The sequence below is a fragment of the Acinonyx jubatus genome, chromosome D2 (assembly GCF_027475565.1).
Source record: "Acinonyx jubatus isolate Ajub_Pintada_27869175 chromosome D2, VMU_Ajub_asm_v1.0, whole genome shotgun sequence".
In the NCBI taxonomy this organism is placed as follows: Eukaryota; Metazoa; Chordata; class Mammalia; order Carnivora; family Felidae; genus Acinonyx; species Acinonyx jubatus.
In genome coordinates this window covers 31612242-31630804 of record NC_069393.1, presented here as the reverse complement: position 1 = coordinate 31630804, position 18563 = coordinate 31612242, and the positions used below count along the sequence as shown (strand labels likewise).

At 54.4% G+C, this 18563-nt stretch overlaps 1 protein-coding gene and 1 long non-coding RNA gene across 4 annotated transcripts in view; one reads left to right on the top strand and one right to left on the bottom strand.

Moving 5' to 3' along the window:
* The window catches only part of CHST3 (carbohydrate sulfotransferase 3), a 37272-nt gene extending 21405 nt beyond the window's left edge, over window positions 1-15867 (bottom strand). Inside the window, exon 1 of one of the 3 annotated variants that reach the window (XM_053206885.1) lies at window positions 15738-15867. The gene's annotated coding sequence lies outside the window, so the exon portion shown is untranslated. The other 2 variants (XM_027062223.2, XM_027062224.2) reach the window with 2 other exon arrangements.
* LOC113600178 (uncharacterized) lies at window positions 4139-11958 on the top strand. Its single transcript, XR_003421131.2, has 3 exons — window positions 4139-4639; window positions 4901-4959; window positions 11572-11958. It is a non-coding gene; the product is annotated as an uncharacterized LOC113600178 (long non-coding RNA).
* Window positions 15868-18563: the final 2696 nt, after the last annotated feature.

The following is an 18563-nucleotide window of genomic DNA, read 5'->3' as shown; positions in this document are numbered from 1 at the left end:
CAATGGCTGGTTGAGTCTTTTTTTCTTGAGGCATCACTCTGACTTCCTCTTCTATAGTCAAATCTCCCTTTCTAAAAAAAAAATTTTTAATGTTCATTTATTTTTGAGAAAGAAACAGACAGATAGACAGAGCATGAGTGGGGGAGGGGCAGAGAGAGAGGGGAGACACAGAATCCAAAGCAGGCTTCAGGCTCTGAGCTGGCAGCATAAGCTGACATGGGGCTCAAACCCATAAACTGTGAAATCATGACCTGAGCTCAATTCGGACACTTAACCAACTGAACTACCCAGGTGGCCCTCAAATCTCCCTTTTATCAGGACCCTTATGCTTACATTGGGCCCACTGGATAATCCAGGGTATCTCCCAGATAATCTCCCTATCACAAAATCCTTAACTTCGTCACACTGCGAAGTCCCTTTACCATGGGGAAGTAACACATCCAGAGTGGGGTTCATGTGTAGACATCTTTGGGGAGCCATTATTCAGCCTCCCACAAGCAACTAACTCATAAAATGGGTACTACAAGTTCAATGCTTAGCACAGTGTCTAACCAATAGGAGGCTCCACTGGGAATGAGAATCACTGAGAGCTTTTATAAAACATCAGGGCCTAAGATTCACTCTTGAAAATCCGGGGTGGAGTGAGCTGCACACTGAAATGTTTATAAGCTCCTTGGTGACTCTGCTCGGCAGCCAGGGATGGGGTTGACCATAATAAGCATTGAACCCGTGTCAGCAGCTAGTCTCACTCCCCACAGCTACTTAGCACTGAGCCTTCCTGCCCAGCAGCTGTTCAATAGATGTTTGTTGAATCACACTGAACTAAATCACTCCTGGGGCCCCAAACTGCCCCTGGGAAGGGATAGGAAGGGTGAGGGAGTCTCTCACTGCTGCATCAGGGCCTGAAGAATGAGGTTCTGTGGGCAGAGGCCAGCACTGGAATCAACTTCACACCCAGAAATGGCTGCCTGGGGTGGGGGGGGGGGGCCTGGAGTCCTTCCTCCTCCCCAAAGTCCAGTCAAGGGGGCCGTCCTGGGCTGAATCCAGTCATCAACGGGCCATTGTTAATGGAACAGAGGGGCTCTGTGCCCATTTAACACTTCCCTCCCTCACGAGGCTGCTCCCAGCTGAGGGCTGGCTTCTAGAGGATTGCAAGACTGGGGAGGGGGCCCCAAGGCTGTGAAGGGGGAGGATTAGGAGTGGGGGCTGAGAGTTCCCTGGTTGGAGGAGCAGAAGCAGCGTAAAACATTAGGCCAGTCTCACAAGTCAGCAGGGCTGGGAAACCCCAGTGCTGATGCGCGCTCAGTTAGAGTCAGGACGAGGTTCTGGTGAAAGTTGGGAACCCAGCGACAGCCAGTGAAACCCACCAGACCCCAACCGGAGTGGGAGGAACAGCTTTCCCCATGGGGTGGTCATGCTTGACTTACCTTCTTCCCTTTAAAAAACCAGAAAGGTGAATTCTGCATAGTAAATGGCACCTTTCATTCCCCATAGAAGAACAGTGTTTTCAAAAGGGCTGGGAGGGTTTTATGTTCTGTGGGTTTGGGATTTAAGAGGCAGGTAATTCAACCAGGGCTGGGCAAAAATGTCCCTTTGCTTAGCAGACCTTTTCTGCATGCAGCACTTGACATTAATAGAGTAAGCTGGATTTCAGGAGGGTGGCATTTAAGATCCCAAAGATAGTGCCTGACCAGCACCTTCAAAAATGCCAGAGACCTAATTCTCGTGTTAGCCATCGGCAATTCTCATCTGCTGAATAAAGCAAGTCTTCTGGAAGTCTCTGCCAGGAAGTACCTTGCTTTAAAAAATAATCTAGGCTGGTCGGATCTCAAAGTGGGGTCTGGGGCCAGTGGCGGCAGCAGCTGGGAACTTGGTGGAAATGCACATTCTCGGGCCCTTCCCCAGACCTCTTCAATCAGAATTTCTGGGGGGGAGTCCAACAAGTTCTGCAGGTGAGTCTGCTGTAAAGTTTGAAAATCACTCTTCTAGAGCAATACTTTGAAAACTCCAGCCTGCCATCACTTTGGTAGGTCGGCAAACTTTTTTGTAAAAAATAAAATAGAACTGTATAGAACCAAAAATATCAGAGTGCACGTGTCATAAAGATACACACGGGTTTCGTAAGAGTTTTGTTTCAGTTCTGCGTATCTTTGAGGTTTTGGTCTGAAGGTTAATAAGCACTCCTCTGGAGCCGGTATGTACCTATTTCAGCTGGCTCCCCTTTTGTAAGGGGTCTGAATTAGGAGGCTTTAAAGATCACAGCGTGTGAGTTCCCTTCCCCCACACAATGCCCTCCGGAGGCCTTGAACAATAAGAGGGGCTGCTTTGGAACACGGCCTCCTTACAACACTGGCCTAAAACTTAAACTAAACTGTGCATTTCCCCTTGTTTGTAAAACCTTCTCTCCACCGCCCCCTCTTCCATGTACATGTGCCCGGAGAAGTGTGTGGATGAAATAACTAGCTGGTTACATCTGGGTGGTTGGACTGGCGGTGGGGGGGGGGGTGGATTTGTTGCTTTCTTCTCTGCATTTGTCCATTTTACTTGAATTTTGCACACTAAGCATCTATTTTGCACACTATTATAAAAACTATAAAGTCAGTACTTAAAAAATAACAAAGCTGAGGGTCCATTACTGGGTGGAAACAGAGAAAAGGCATTCCCACGGGAAGGCAGGCAGAACCCAGGGGTCATCCCCTCCCTCATTGTGTCTGGCCAAAGTCTATCCTAAGGCTGAGGCCAAACCCCACCTGTCCCCAGAGCCCTCCTTGATCCAGCCCCCACAGCCATCAGCCATCATCAGTCCCCCAGAGTAAAAGCACTGCCCCCTCCCACCCCCACACATATGTCACCTTCTCCTCCTTAGAAAGCCTTTCTGCTACTCCTGGTCCTCATGCCAGCCCTGTGCACAGTCTGGATCCTTACCGCCATCCTTGCCTTCATCATCCAGGTGAGAAAGGAAGGTTCAGAGAAGGTAAACAACTTGCCCAAGGTCACCCAGCTAGAGATGTAAGGCCACGAAGTGAAAGGCGGGGTCGGCTTACAGCAAATCTCTAGCACGCACGTTGCTCTCCTGGCACTATTTATTTCTCTGCCTTGCTCCATTCATACATATTGAAGTTAACGTTCGCTATACAGCACCACATAAACATGTAAGGAAAGGAGGAGGGATGAAGGGAAGGAAGGGGGGAGAGGAGGGGAGGGGAGCAAGGGAGGCCTAGGTCACCCTCAGTCACACTCCAAATGGCAGTGGAGAAGGGCCGACCTGTCTATGTGAGCCCCCACACCCAGGGGACTCTGAACATGCAGTCTGGCCAAGAGGCAGCATGTCCGGTCCGATCACCATGGTCAGGCCCTGACCCCACAGGCCACAGCTGCAGACCCCAGCCCAGCCAGGCAAGAGGGGAAAATGGAGAGGCGGCAGCTGGGGGCACAGAAGAATGCTCCCCTGGAAGCTGAGGGGCCATGCTGGGGTTGGAGGGGATGAAGGACGTGGGAGCCTTTGTGTCTCGTGGGTGGAAGAGCCGAAGGTGACTGCTGGGGGAGGAGGGGTGGCGGGAGGCTGGGATGCGGCAGCCAGCACAGCTTGGGAGGGAGCACTCACTGGCCTAGCAGTGACCCAGGACGGTGATCACACTGTCTGGGGGCAGCTATTCTCTGGGTAGCGCCTCGGTTTGAAAGACATTTCACCATATATCCTTTTCTACCTTTCCAATTTCGGACCATGGGCATGTATTACTGAATTCATAAAACTTAAAACTAAAAAAAAAAAAAAAATTAAAAGCAGGTACCAGTTTTCTACCTGTAGAGGTAGAGGCAGAGTTCTTTTGAGGTGAGACTCCCATTTTAGAAGTCATTTTAACAGGCCTCTGTATGAAAATTTAAGCAGAGGCAAAGCCCGGAAGGAAAATTTAGAGGCAACGGGAAACAGAATTGTCCCTACAGTCAAACTTAACAGTCTACGTTCCCCGCAAGAAAAGCAACAACTCTCCAGAAATTGTTACTATGTTGGGGGGGGGGGGGTCACTGGTTTGGGTCCCCTCCCTTCTAGGTGTGAGGGGGGGCGTGGCCACCCCTGAAGCCCAAGGGGTCCTGGAGGCTGGCGGGGGGGACAGTGTCAGGAGGACCCACCCTGCAGGCTGTGGAATCCTGGGGGATCCCCACATAGCTGTGGGGAGGGCCATTGGACTTGTGCTAACCTGGGACTTGGGCATTAAAAAGGGGCTAGGGACCCCTGAGAATCCAGCACCGGTCGGTTGAGTCACATGCTAGGTAATCACCTAAGCCAGGTGGAAGCCCTTAGTTTCCAGGGCTGGACTCGGGCGGGGCTGGCTATCTGGTGTAGAAGGAGCCAGTGCTGGAGGCCTGAGGAGGCCCTGTGGCTTCAAAAGTACTCCTGGAAAAATGGTTAACTCACAGCCCAAGGGAAATCCGAGCTTTTCTCTCTCACCCAGAGGGCCATTCTCTCCGCAACACAGGGACGCAGTGACGGCAGAATGAAGCAGAAATGCAAGCCTGAGAACAGAGCTGGCCTGTACTCTCGGTGTCAGAGGGCAGCTGAACTCCTCCCTCCTCTGTCTCCGCAGAAAAGAAGACTTAAGAGTGTCCGTTTCTCCCCTTTCCAGCCCAGGGAATTCAGGTGAGCCAGAAAACCTCTCTAGGCCTCAGTGTCCTCGCCTGGAAGATGGGGGTGACCATGCCTCCCTTGTGAGGTTGTGGAGGGGGAGGACACCGTTCAGCACAGGGCTGGCCATGGGCCCCTCCTCCCAGCTGGAGCGGCTGGGGTGGGACGGGGCTGGGAGTCCCAGCAGCAGCTGCGTCAGCCTGGCATCCTGCGCCTGCAGACCGGGCCGAGGAAGCTGGCACTCGGCCCCTCTCTTGACTCACACTCCTTTTCCAGGTCTGGCCCACCAAAAACAGAACAGGCATCCTCTGAAGCCCCGTGCTCCTTCCAGAGAGGTGAGTCTCCCCCTAAATGGCCATGTCAGCAGGGTTTGCATGGCCAAGAAGCTGGGTGCTCTCTGCCGCCTCCTAAATGGATCCACAATCTCCAAGAAACTCTGGGGAGTGATCCACACTGAAGGATGAAAACTCTTCATGGCACTTCCTGTCTGCACCACACTATTTGGCAGACATAGGTTCATACGCCTTATCTATGATTCTCTGATGGCTTTGTCGTGCAGCTGGATGGTGCAGTGGCTAAGAGCATAGGCACAGCTTTAGTTGGACAGCTGAGGGTTTGAATCTTGGCTGTGTGACCTTGGACAAGTCACCTAACCTCTCTGGGCCTCAGTGTTGGCATCTGTAAAATGGGGCTACCTCATGCAATCAGACAGATGCAAATAAATCACTCAACCTGAGGATGCTTAGTACACACAGAGCTCTCAGATACTCAACTGTACCTACAAGGAAGGCAGAGGCCTTTGGGACCTGTCAGAGTGCTGGGCACACAGCTCAACCAGACTTTACTTTTTAAAAGCGATTCCAACACTGAGATTCCCAGAATTACAATCCGAGGCCTGGCAAGGATGTACTTTTGGAAGCTCTTCATGTCCATCACCACTTCCAGAAGCTCCTGCCAAAGCTGAGCTTATGAGTGGGGGTACGGGAGACCCCAGGCAGGGAAGAGAACGCGGGGAAGGTGGGAGACAGCAGCCGGAGAGGAGAACTCAGGACAGGAAGCCAGAAGGCAGACCTGGCTCTGCTACCCAAAGGTCCCTTGCAGGACTCTGGGCACAAGGACACCAGAGAACTCCAGAGGGCAGGCTGGCAGGTAGGCAGCAGACCGTGAGACTCAGTGATGTCATGCTTTCCCAGGATGACTCAGTGGTACCCCTGGGCTGTGAATGGGAGCTGTGTACTGGGCCTTGCGCCCTCCCTGTCTCCTTGCCCTTCAGGCTTGCATGGTATCTCTCCTTCCCCTGGCACCTCCTGTCCTCCCTGCCCCCGGGACCCACGGCTATAGCATTGGTGCTCTGCTCCTAGCTGTGACCCCCGTGCTCCCTGTCATGTCTCTCCAAACTCCACATTGAGGGAAGACCTAACTGCCAGAAAGACCTGGATTTCATTACTGCTCCTGACTCCTCCTGGCCAAGTGATCTTGGGTTGGTTGACCTGCCTCTCTGAACCTGTTTCCTCATCTATAAAATGGAAACATTGCTATCAACCTTGCTGGGTTGTATGGGGCTTAGTGAGATGGTCTGTGAAATACTTGGCACACAGCAGGTGCTTAGCAAATGTAAAGTATGACATTCAAGGGCCTCTATGATCTGACCTCAATTTACTTTTCTAGCTGCATTTATTAAAAAAATAATAGCTCATTCTTCTTGATGCTTACCGTTGTGTGAGGCACTGCTGTAAACACTCGCACAGGGACACATTTTATTCTATCACCCCCATATGGTGGGTACTATTAGCATCTCCATTTTACAAATGAGAAAACTGAGGCACAGAGAGGTTAAGCAACTTGGCATGGTCACACAGCATGTGGGGAGCAGGGTTCCCTTCCCTTGCAAGCAGCCTGGCTCTACAGGCTGCACCTGCAACCACAACTCCGTCCTGCCTCATCTCTCTTCGTGCATCCTTCAAATTACAGTTCAGTCCAAATGGACTCCTTGCCATTCTCTGCATTCGATCTGAACTCTCCCATCCCTGCCTTTGCCCAAGTTCCCTCCTTGCGCCTGAATGCCCACCTCATCCATGAAGCCCTCCCCAAGTCCTCCCTCATGTCCACCTTTGTGGGCTCATCACAGTTGGACTCCAGGGTGGTTATCTGTGCCCAAGTTTCCTCTCCCCGTCTGGCCCGAGGGCACTTTCTGCTACTACCCCCAGGCTACCCTGCACAGTGTCAGGCATGAGCAGGCATGTAGTATCTGGACAGGCGATGCCAGGGCTGAAGCACCTAATGTGTCTCCCTGGGTGGCCTAGAGGAGAACTTAGCACTCAGGGCTCCACTACTTCTGCAAGAGTAACTTGAGGGCTTCAGCCGGAACCCCCACCCCCACCCCCAGGCAGCTTGCCAGTTGGGCTTCCTTCTCTGGGCTCAGGGGAAAGGACTCAGCCACAGGAGATCTGCGTTACCTGGGGGTGGGACTGAGCCCCGGAGGGGCTGAAGGGGCTGAACGGACATCCGTCCACAAGGGGACAGGACTGAGAAGCACTTGCTGATGGGGCTGGGGCTGGGTCATGGTGGGAGTCATGGTGAGTTGGAGGGGGCAGACTCAGACCACTTCCTAACAAGCGCATCCCATCCGGGAGGCTGAGCACTGTCCTCTCCTGCACGGTGTGGCTTTGTGTCCTATCCACCACTCACAGTTCCACAGTCAGGTGGGGACTCACTGAAGCTGTGGAAGCACTGGGGACACCAAGGGGGACGAGACAGACGCTGTCCTGCCTCACAGAGCTCACTACCCATAGGAGACCACAGACCATGAAACCAGCAATGGCCACACAGTGGGGTAAAGTGTGACAAGGGGGAGACATGCCGGCAGCTGACCTAGGCTTCCAGAGGTGACACCTAAGCTGAGGCCTGGGGCTGAATGGGAGCTGGCCACCAGAAAAGAAGGAAGGAGAATGTTCTTGGCAGCTGGAGAGGCAGAGCTGGATGCACTGTCTGGGGAAAGAGGATAATTTGGAAGGTGGACGAGTGAAGATAAGGTGAGGGCTGGGGAAGGGGAAACTGGGGCATGCTATCCAGCGGGAAGATCTCAGGGCCCACGGAAGCCGCTGGCATCCCAAGCAGCTCGGCACCTACCCCAGGGTGGGGCTCCTCCTATCTTTTTGGACCGCCCTGATCTGCCAGTTCCTCCTTACTTGTTTAAATCCCTTCTCTTGGGGCGCCTGGGTGGCTCAGTCGGTTAAGTGGCCGACTTCAGCTCAGGTCACGATCTCGCGGTCCGTGAGTTCGAGCCCCGCATCGGGCTCTGGGCTGATGGCTCAGAGCCTGGAGCCTGCTTCCCATTCTGTGTCTCCCTCTCTCTCTGCCCCTCCCCCATTCATGCTCTGTCTCTCTCTGTCTCAAAAATAAATAAATGTTAAAAAAAAAATTAAAAAAAAAAAAGTAAATCCCTTCTCCTGCCATCTATGCCAGTTCCTGAAGCCAGATCATTGCCAAGGGGAAGCACATGGCCGGCCTCGCAAAAGAGGCTGACGGACCATCACAAATGCCCCGTCCGGGTCAGCCTGGGGAAGGCCGAGGGCTCGAACTCCCACCCGCAGTGCCTTCACGGAGCTGCCCCTGAAGCCAGCCTCCCCAGAGCTTCCTGGCCAGAGAGCAGCGGCACGCCCTGGCCAGTTATGAAATGCCTGCTCTTGCGTGCACTCTCTCTGTCCCTCCTCGGGCCGCAGCCACGGCAGCACGCAGGTTCACACACGGCAGGGTTGTGGCAGGGTTCCGGGTACTGGTTACGGGAGCCAGGCCACAGGGCTCAGACCCCGCTGTGCACTTTCGAGCCGGGGGATGTGGGCAACGCATTCTGCCTCTGTGGTTCTGTCTGCCTGTCTGTAATATGGCAATAACAAGAAACCTCCCTTAAGAGCTTCCTGTGAGAACACGGTCGCAGGCCCGGAAGGTTCTAAGAGCACGGTGCTGTGCATGCTAGCTGCCATTACTAACGCCTCCCGTGCCCCTGACCCCTGGACACCTGCACCCAGATGTGTATGGAGGAACCGTCAGAGGAAAACAGCTCCTCAGAGCAAAAATAAGATAGGGCGCCTGACCTTCACGGTCATGGGTGTTTCGGTTCTTCATCCCCCCTGTGAGGCTGACTTCCCCTTCCTCACAGGTGCTATAGCTTTCTATCTGGGGCCTCTTTCAGGTATGTCTGTCCTTAACCCTACAGGCCCCAGGCCTTGTCCGGAGGGGAGCCAGGCCCACGTGCCCCAGGCATGATTCGAGTTGTGAAATTTCTTGCTGAAAACTGGTGTAGTCTCAGCCAGGGGAGGTGGCCCAGTTTGTTTTCAAAATATTTCCTCAGATAGCGCTGCTTTGGCTCAGACTTGTTAGCACTTCCCAGAATTCTGCAGATGGTGAGGCAGCTGGAGGGCAAGGGAGAAGAGGGAAGAGGGAAGGAGATCGGGGAGGCCCCGGGGCCCCACCTCAGGTGGCTGTGTGGGCTCACACCGGCACCGGCTCGGCGTGTGTGAACAGGCATGCACACACACAAGAAGGGAAGCAGGTCTGCCTGTAGAGGGGGGCTTTCAAATGGCTGAGCTGTGGAGACTTCTGAACCAGAACTTCCCTCAGAAGCCCGATGCATACCACAGACACGGCGGGGAGAGGCCTGGAGCCCCCTCCCGTCAGGCCCCGGAGGGGTCCCCACTGAATTCTGGGGCTCCGTGGCACCTAGTTTGAAAACCTCTGCTGCTAAAGGAATCTTGGCCTTCTCTGGGGGAGTTAGGACCAACACTGTTAAAATAATGAGCTTTCTGAGGGAAGATGAAATTATTTTCCTAATAAATTCTAATTTGTGTCTAGTATAGCAAATGCCACACATTCTGAGAAATCGGGGCTCAGAATGTGCAAAGTGATTGATTCCATTCACTAACAAGCTTTTGAACACCTCTCTGGGAAGTCTTGTAAATGCAGGACTGAGTATCTGGGGCAGAGAGTATGTGGTGAATAATACTTATAACACAGGCCTAGTTCAACGTACAGGCACGTTTCTAAACTCCTCACAGATATTAATTCACTGAGAGCCCTATCACCTAGGACCGAGAGCGGTCAGTGAACTAATCTCTTACCGATTAAGAAACTAAGGCCCAGAGAGGTTAAGCAACTTGCCCAAGGTCACACAGTCACTAAGCAGTACTGCAGGCACTCCAGCTTTAGGTTATGTGCTCTTAACCATTACATAATTTGCCTTTTGGAATGAGTGTGTCCCTGTGTTTGTGTATTTGTGTATGCATGCACTTGGCCTACAAATGTTTTGGTATATACTATGTCTAGCTGTTTACTGAAATATTTGTGTTTGGCGGGGAAGGGGGACATATCTGAATGTGTGTGTGTGTTGTGTGTGTGTGTGTGTGTTGAAATGCCCATGATGATACGTGTGATGGTCTGTGAGTACATGGGTATGCATTCTCTCTCCTATCAACCCACCAAGGCTGCAAGTTATGGGGCTCACACCCAAGTACTCTCTCTGTTGCAGCCTGGCAGCAGCATGAGAAAGGGACTCCCTGGCCAGAGGCAGGACCCAGAGCCTTCCGGCAGTGCCTGCTCCCCAGATCCCGGAGGTTTGCGTTTGCTGACCCAGCTCACATCCACTGGAAAGGCCCCTCAGCCACTCTCTAGGTCCCAGCCAGCAACTGCCCCCACAGAGAGCCCCAGCTCGCTCTCCTCACTAGGTGCTGGGTTTTAGAGCGGTCAATTAAATGCACTGAAGTTCTGAAGCGATCATGAATTTGCTTCCTGCCCTATAGGCATAGTAACTTACAACAGTGCTGGGACTTCTTGAAACCTTTTAGACCACCAGCACCCTAAGCTGATATGGCCTAATCTGATATGACTCCGGCCAAAAGCAAAGAGCCTTGACATTCTAGTTAGTCCAGAAAGCCCTTCAAGCTAAATGTATGGGTTTTGAAGGTTTCTTCACAAGTGAGCCCCACCTTGGATGGACATAAGAGAGGGAAGTTAGCTTTGGTCCATCCACTCGAAACTGACATTTAAGACACAAAGCTTCATCAGGTGCCACAAAGCTGGAAAAAGCCCCACCATTCTCCACCATCAAAGTAAAACTCACCAACAGAGAGACCACCTTCTGCCTCGCTGAGTGGGACCAAGGCCGAGACTTGCTCAGATGGCACAGGGTTGAGCTGGAACCCTAGGCGGACTTTTCTCCCACATGTTCCTCCTGGTCCCGGTGGCCAGTGTGCCAGCCTCCCGCAGCATAAGGACAGCCCGGTGGCCCGGTGTGTTCCCTGACTTTTGAGGCTCCCAAAGTCAAGGAGGAGGGGCTGGACAGGGAGGGGATAGGGAGGAGGGGGCTGGTGAAAGCAGCCAGTAAGCCAGGTGTAACCACGGGAGGCCAGAACAGTGCTTCCCAGGCTGGCCTTCGAGATGGCTGTTTACTTGTGGTATTTAGGAGACGCTGAACTAGGACCTGGCTTATTTATTTTCCACACTTTCCTCCAAATCCTTTTCAGAGTCCTCTAGAACCCCAGTGATAAATTTCCCAGGGCCTAGAGAAACCCACAGTCCTTCAGCACACAGACATCTTTGTGGAGCAGGGGAGAGGAGGGGAGGGAGGGAAACATGGAGGGGAGAGACAAGAGGGTGAGGAATGGAGGGTGGATATGAAGCTACGGGTGGCCGGGCGCTCCCATGGCCTGCCTGCCACCTCTCTCTCCATGGTGGTGGATAAGGGCAGGGGGAGCAAGCAGCCAGATTTGGGGCAATGGAGCCAAAGACTGAGTGTGTCCCCCTCCAAGCGCAGAACAGACTGTCCAGCCCAACAGGGACCACCCCACACCCAGCTGAGGAAGCCACGTGCTCAGGGCAGGACAAGCAGCATTCTATCATCTAGTTAGTCGTCAGGGAAGAAAAGGTGACATTATTTCTTATTTCTATTTAAGGAATGAAAAGGAGAGCTGTTTTCTTTTCCTCCTACGTGACTTCATGACGCGCAGAGACTTCTGGGTTTCCTCACGGCTAAGATTCCAGCTAAGATTCCCTTGGCTCCCCTTGCTTTATGACTTCCCAGCAGAGGTGCTCGCCCGCAGCCGCTCCCTGGGCTTCACCCATCACCTGACAGTGTTCCTAAGTGCCTCCACGTCTCAGACACTGGGATGGAGCCAGGGTGCACAGACGAACAGCCCCTGTCCCTTGGGTGGGGCAGTTTCTCCCCACACCCAGTCTCCCAACCTCTATCCTGGACGGCGTGTCCACTCCACAATGGAGCCAGAAGACGATGCCGATACCTGCAGTTCAACACTGTCAAGGCTCACGGAGCTCACCCCAGTGGGCTTGCTGGGGAAGGTGGGAGGGGCCAGCTGGGTAGTTGCTCCTTTTTCTAAGGTTGCCAGTTTTTCCCGTACCATAGACATGCTGGCCGGAGATGGGAGTGGGCAGAGCAGTGAGAGGTAGCCCTCTCAGCCCTTGGGGGGTACACAGTACAAACCAGACTGAGACCATGGCGGCCCCTAAGTGCCTGCAGGGGGGCCTGAAGGCAGATAGCTTGCCGGCTCCTAGCTTCGTGACCTTGGGCATCCACTGCACCTCTCTGAGCCTCACTTCCTCATCTGTAAAGTGGGGTTGATAACCGCTGTCCCTGTGGGGCCCATGTGGGAAAGCATAAGCTAGGGACCAGGTGAGCCATGCATTATCACTCCCCACCCCAGCTCTGTCCCACCCATCTCTCTTGGGGACCAGAAACTGCCCCGGGGCACATGGTAGGTGTAGGAAGGACAGCCACAACATGTCCCTCTATCTTCACCAGGCAGGCGGGGGCAGGTGAGGACTGATTTCCCCGTGTTAACAGATTTCCACTCTGGTGAGGGCCGGAAAAAAAAAAAAAAAAAAAAAAAAAAAAAAAAAAAAGGAAATACCATCTGAGGATGTCTACCTGGCAATTTCTCCCAAACCCAAACTTATGAGTTGTATGGTCACAAGTGACAGCTTTGTCTTCTCGGAGAAGCAGCAAATCATCTCTCACTGGAATTACTGCAACATCTCCCTCAATTCACTTCCAAATCTCTCATCATTTCCCAACTCCAGCTCTACACGGAAGGCTCCAGAGGCCTGAAGCCACCCAGAGTTTAATTTCCCATGGCCCATGGTGTAGCCCAGTCTGGGCAGAGAGTGTGGAAAAAGGACTGCAGTCAGAGGCCCCAGGACCACGTTAGCAAGTAAGTAGCCAGTGTGGCTTCTTTGTTGCCATGGAGAACCAGTAGGGACCTTGGAGACAGCCTCCCATGGTGGAGACAGCGTGAGTTCCAGAGTTAGACCGTCCAGGTTCAAATCCCAGCTTTGTGCCTCGTCAGCAGTGCGACTTCGAAAAAGTTACGTAACTTTCTGAGCCTCGGTTTCCTAATCTGCCAAATGGCCACAAAATGCTAACTTCACAGGGATGGAAAGGCTTAATGAGATAACGTATGCAGGGCTCTTGATTCACAGAAGACACAAGGTGGGAAGGTGATACGGGGAAGCACTGGTTGTGGCACGCCACCCGAAACAGGAGGTGGCCAGGTCCAGTTCACTCCCTCTCTCACCTGGGGCCACCCACATAGTTCTGGTGCTGCCCACGTGCTCTGCTAATTTCAGCATTTAGGCCATGTAGAAGCTCGAAATGCAGACTGAACCTATTCACAAAGGGGCAGGGGAATGACACATCTCTTTGTGATTCCTCGGCCAGCTTGTCCCATACCCTTGCACCCTCTCAATCCCATGCCGGTAGGGAAGCACTCCCAAGACTGCTTGCGATCCCAGTTCCGGGAACATGAGATGTTTCAGCTCCTCTGGGAAAGGCACGCCCGCGGGCACACAGAAACCCGCCCAACATTCGGTACAGGGACTGCGACTACCCCCCTCCACCTGCTGCCACCCGAGCCAAGCCCCTGCTGGAGGACACAGCCCCTAGACCTTTTGTGAGACCCATTTCCAGCCAGGCCAGCAGGAGCCAGGAAGAAGCGTGCAACACCATCCCCTGCTTAGCCAGGTATAGACATGGAGGCTTTCCTGCTGCCCCTCTTAGGGGAGCATAGGTCAATGATGAGATTCAAGACCGCAGGGCCAGCCCACAGGGCACAGTGGAAGACACTGCTGGGGCCGCTTCTCCAGACAGCTCAGGCAGGGCTCCCTGGAACCACTCAGGGCCGCCTCCTCTGCAGGAACACCAAATCCAACCCAGGTGAGGCCACCAGGCTTGGCTCACAGTGAGTCCTTAGCGAACGTTAATATTGGTGCCATTAATCATCAAACAACTACTCATTGAGTACCAGCTGTGTGCCAAGCACTGTGCTTGGTCCAGGACAATCCTTGAAATATCCCAGGGCCCCAGCACACTAGGGCACCTGAAAATAAACACAGCTTCAGGTGCAGTGAAAATGAGAAGGGCTCCAGCACTGCCCTGGTTTCTTCAAGACCTTGGGAGCCTTAAACGTCCCCCACCCCGGTTGACACACCCATCCAGGGCTGGAATCTCCTCGCTGGTCCTCCTGGAAGTCCCTCTGAGGAAGCACATCCGCCCGGGGTGGGGGGAGGGTCTGTGTGCTTTCCTCACAAGCCCTGTCACTGCCACCACCCAGCTGTCCCGCGCAGGGCAGCATTGGCCTGCTGCTTTTTCCACTCTGCTCAGAGCCCAGCATGCCGGGTCTGAGTTTTATGAATCACTCCCTCCTCTCTCCCGGCCTCGCCTCCGGAAGGGCTGCGCACACCCAGACACATCACCAAGACACGGACTTTCCACACCAGACTCGCTTCTGCCGAACCCCGAGATCCAACTGCAGTGTCTGGTTTCCCCCTCCCCACTTCTAGCCTCGGGGTGCCGGCCACGACTTGTAAAGACAAGACAGCTCTTCCCTGGCCCATCACGCTGTGGGGGCTCCTCACTGGGGGGGCTGCAGACAAAGACCGTGGATTTACTTGAGGGCAGGCGGGAAGAGGGCATGCTTGGTCTAAACATCCAAACCCTGGCGCCCCCGGAATTGTACATTTCGGCCTGCGCGGTGTGCGGAGTCCGTGTGGCGTGTGCTCAGAGCGAGTGCGCGATGTGTCTGTGGCTTGCATGATGATGAGCTGCGAGTACCTGGCAGCTGTGAATCTGGGTGCGGGCTGGGTCTAGGGACTGCGGGTGCCTGCGTGGAGTTTTCCCTGGGCCGGGAACTCCCTCTCCCACGCTCCGTTTCGCCCCCTCTTCCTCCAAAGTTTGGCGGGCCGCCCGGACGGGGAAGGTTGGGGGGCGCACGGCTGGGCGGCCTTGCCCGGGCCTCGGAGGCGGTTCCGGGACGCCGGCGCCCTACTTACCCCGGCCGCCGAGCCTCCTCCGGCGGGGGCGGATCCGACTGTCCGCGGCTGGGGTCCGGCGCTTGCAGCATCCGCTCGCAACTTTGCCCTCCTCTGCGTAGAGCCCGGCAGAAGCAGCTCAGCGGCTCCGATCCCTCGCGGCCCGGGCTCTGTGCCCCCCGGAGGAGGCGGCGGCGGCGGCGGCGGCGGCGGCGGGGAGGGAGGGAGGCGCAGCCCCGCCGGTTCGCACGCCGAGCGGGAAGCGGCGCCAGGCGGGCGCCGTCCTGCGCAGCGAGCGAGCGAGCGGTCCTGCCTGGCGCCCTCCCCGCTCGGGCCCGAGCCCGCGAGCGGCCCGCGGCGGCGACGGATTCCTGAACCGCGTCCAAGGCGCCCGGGGAGCCCTCCTCCTCCTCCTCCTCTCCTTCCTCACCCCACCCAGCTCCCAGCCCTGCGCGCCCAGCAACTTGGGAACCGTTGGCGAAGTTGGCGCAGCTTGGGCAGCGCGCCGGCCCGGCCTCTGGCTGAAAGGAGGGAAGGAGAGGGAGGAGCTGAGGGGGGAGGGAGGGGGCCCGCCCCCGCCCCCGGGGAGCCGCGCTCTCCGGGACCCCTCTGTGGGCCTTTGTTCCGGGCACTGCACCTCGGCCCGCCCTCCCCGGGGACTCGCTGGGGGCCTCTCGGATCCCCCACCTCCTCGCAGAGAGACTGGGAGGAGCTCCCGGCCCCGGGGTGGGTAGGTGGGGGGAGAGGCGGCGTGCGGATCTTCGCGGCTTCACCCTGCCAGAGCCTCCCAAGCCCTTACCGGCCTCCCATCCTATCCCTCGCCGGAGACATCCCCCTGGCTGCGCTGGTTCTAGGCCGGGGGTTGGGGTGGTGGATCCAAGTGACGGTCCCCAGGGCTTCCAAAGACCAAAGCACACCCTCTCTGGGCGGTCACAGGTCACCCTCCCGCCCTACCGCTTTCTCGCGCCTCCAGTCCGGGGCTCCCCTAGTACGAGACCCGCGAAGCAAGAGGGAAGTAGGGTCCACGCGGACCAGCCAGAGCGGCTTCGCGTAATCTTCCGACCCTCCTGGGGGTGGCGATCGGCGCCTCCCGCGGAGGGTGGGGTGGGTGCTGCTGGACGTCGGGCTGGCAGCGTGTTGCCTCCCACGCGCCGGGCAGTGCCCGGCCGGGCAGCGCCGGCTCACGGGTACAAGGCCAACTTAGCCTGGAGCGTGGTGAAGTGCTCGGAATTGGAACACAAGCCGAGACTCCTTGTCAGCTGCCTGCATCCTGTGGTGCCCCGGCCTCCCGGGCTTTGAGCTGGGCTTGCTAGGTTTTTCTCCTGAGGCTTCTCAACGCTTAGCGCCATGAGCTAATTCAGGCCTCTTTAAGACAGTGGTTCTGACATTATAATGGGATAGTCCAGGGCTTAGACACAAGAGGTTATTTCCCGAAAAGAAGAAATAGGAAAAATTTTTAAAAAGCAACAACCTGAACATCTACACTTATGCCGCCCTGGTCATTTTCACCATGTGTAGAAAAGAAACCTGAACAGAATGGAGCATGGCCCCGGCCTAACCTGGGCTGAAATCCTCACAGGTGGCGGAAGTCAGAGGGCCCTGTTTATTATCTGGGTCCAGCCCAGCCCAAGCTTCCACCAGGACTGTGGGCTGGAGGGACCTGGGCAAAGTGCTCCAGACTGTGAAGTGAGACCTTGGTGTCTGTTTTGGAAGAAAAACCCGACTGGGTGCTTCAGTTCTATTATTAACAGTTCTGTGACCTCCAGGGGACTGGAAATTTGGTGAGAGCTTAGACCATAAATCACCTCCTGGGTAAGCATCCTGAGTCCCTCTCCGTATCTCCCTAGCCTCAACATCCACAGGGCGAGGACCTGTGCTCTGGAATCCGTCTGCATGTTCTCCAATCAGTTTCGGGGGGGGGGGGGGGGAGGATTCTCCAGACTCCATCATCTCTTCTCTGAAGGGAGGGCCTCCTTTGAGGCACACAGATCTGTCAAGAAGCTATGTTTAACTGCACCTGCTGGCCTTATGAGGCAGGCCTTCCTGTCAGACACATGGAGTCTGGGATTTTAGTGCCAGAACTTTGTAAGCACGTCAGGGAATACAAAGGCTGAAACCTAGGACTGTGTCATCGCCAGATTATAGAGAACGGATTGTGCTACTGACATGGGGAGGAGCAGCACAGGTGGCCACTGGGAAATTCCTGTGTTCAGCCAATACTTATTGAGCACATTCTAGATACTGGGACCCACAGAGGTAGATAAGTTGTGGTCCCACCTTCTGTCCAGAGGAGACAGATCCAAGTCTAAATAAATACTAATGATACAATGTGCTATGTGAGGGGAGGCTGGGGCTGGGGGTAAGGGAGTGGGTGTCTCCAGAACAAGATCACAGGCTTGCACAGCTCCGGGGCAGGTGGAATGTGATGTGACTGTCAGCCCTGGGAATCATTCAGTGCTACAGCCTTATTCTCAGAGCTGAAGGCCCCAGGCCTGGGCTTCCGAGATGAGCCAGAATTCTGCAGGCAGAAGAGAAGTCAGAGATGGGACAGAGCTTTCTAGGTAAAGCGACCAGCAATTGAAAGAAACGAGTTTCTCTGGGCTGGCATGACAGCTAATAATTGGGCCTTCGTTGGAGGCTGTCTTGATTGCAAATGAGAGAGAGAGGGTAAACGTCTGACAGGACATTAGGAACTTTCATCGTACAATAGTTTCCAGGCTTAACTTCTTCTCACAATTGCTCCACCAAGAGATCTGGTCTTGTTTTTCGTTTGTTTGTTTTGTTTCGTTTTTTATTACCCTGTTTGAAAAATTGAAAAATTGTACCCTGTTGAAAAAAGAACTTTCCAGGCCAGAGGCAGAATTGCAGAGTGGTTAGAATGTGGAGCCTGGGCGCCTGGGTGGGCTCAGTCCAGTTAAGTGTCCGACTTCCACTCAGGTCATGATCTCCCGGTTCGTGGGTTTGAGCCCCGTGTTGGACTCCGTGCTGACAGCTCAGAGCCTGGAGCCTGCTTCAGATTCCGTGTCTCCTCTCTGTCTGCCCCTCCCTTGCTCACACTCTGTCTCTCTGTGTCTCTCAAAAATAAACATTAAAAAATTAAAAAAAAAATAGATAAACATTTTAAAAAATTACTAATAAGAGCACACACCAACATCTTGTACCTCCTGATGGGATACTTTGGGAAGGTTACAATGTTGAGCATGAAGCATTCCTGCCAAAAAAATGCATCACTGGAATCTAATCACAAGGAAACATCAGACAAACCCAAACTGAGGGACATTTATAAAACAGCTGGCCTGGGGGGCGCCTGGGTGGCTCAGGTGTTTGAGTGTTCAACTCTTGATTTAGGTTCAGGTAATGATCTCAGGGTCATGGGATCCAGCCCTGAATTGGGGCTGAGCAGGGAAACTGCTGGAAATTCTCTTTCTCTCTCTCTCTCTCTCTCCCTCTGCCCCCTCCCTGCTCACGCACACACTGTCTCCCTCAAAAACAAAGCAAAAAAAACAAAAAAACAGCTGGCCTGTAATATTTGAAATGTCAGTGACCCAAAAGCCAAAGAAAATGACTAAGAAACCACTCCAAATTAGAAGAGATGAAGGAAGTATGAGCAGGTGAGCACTGTGGT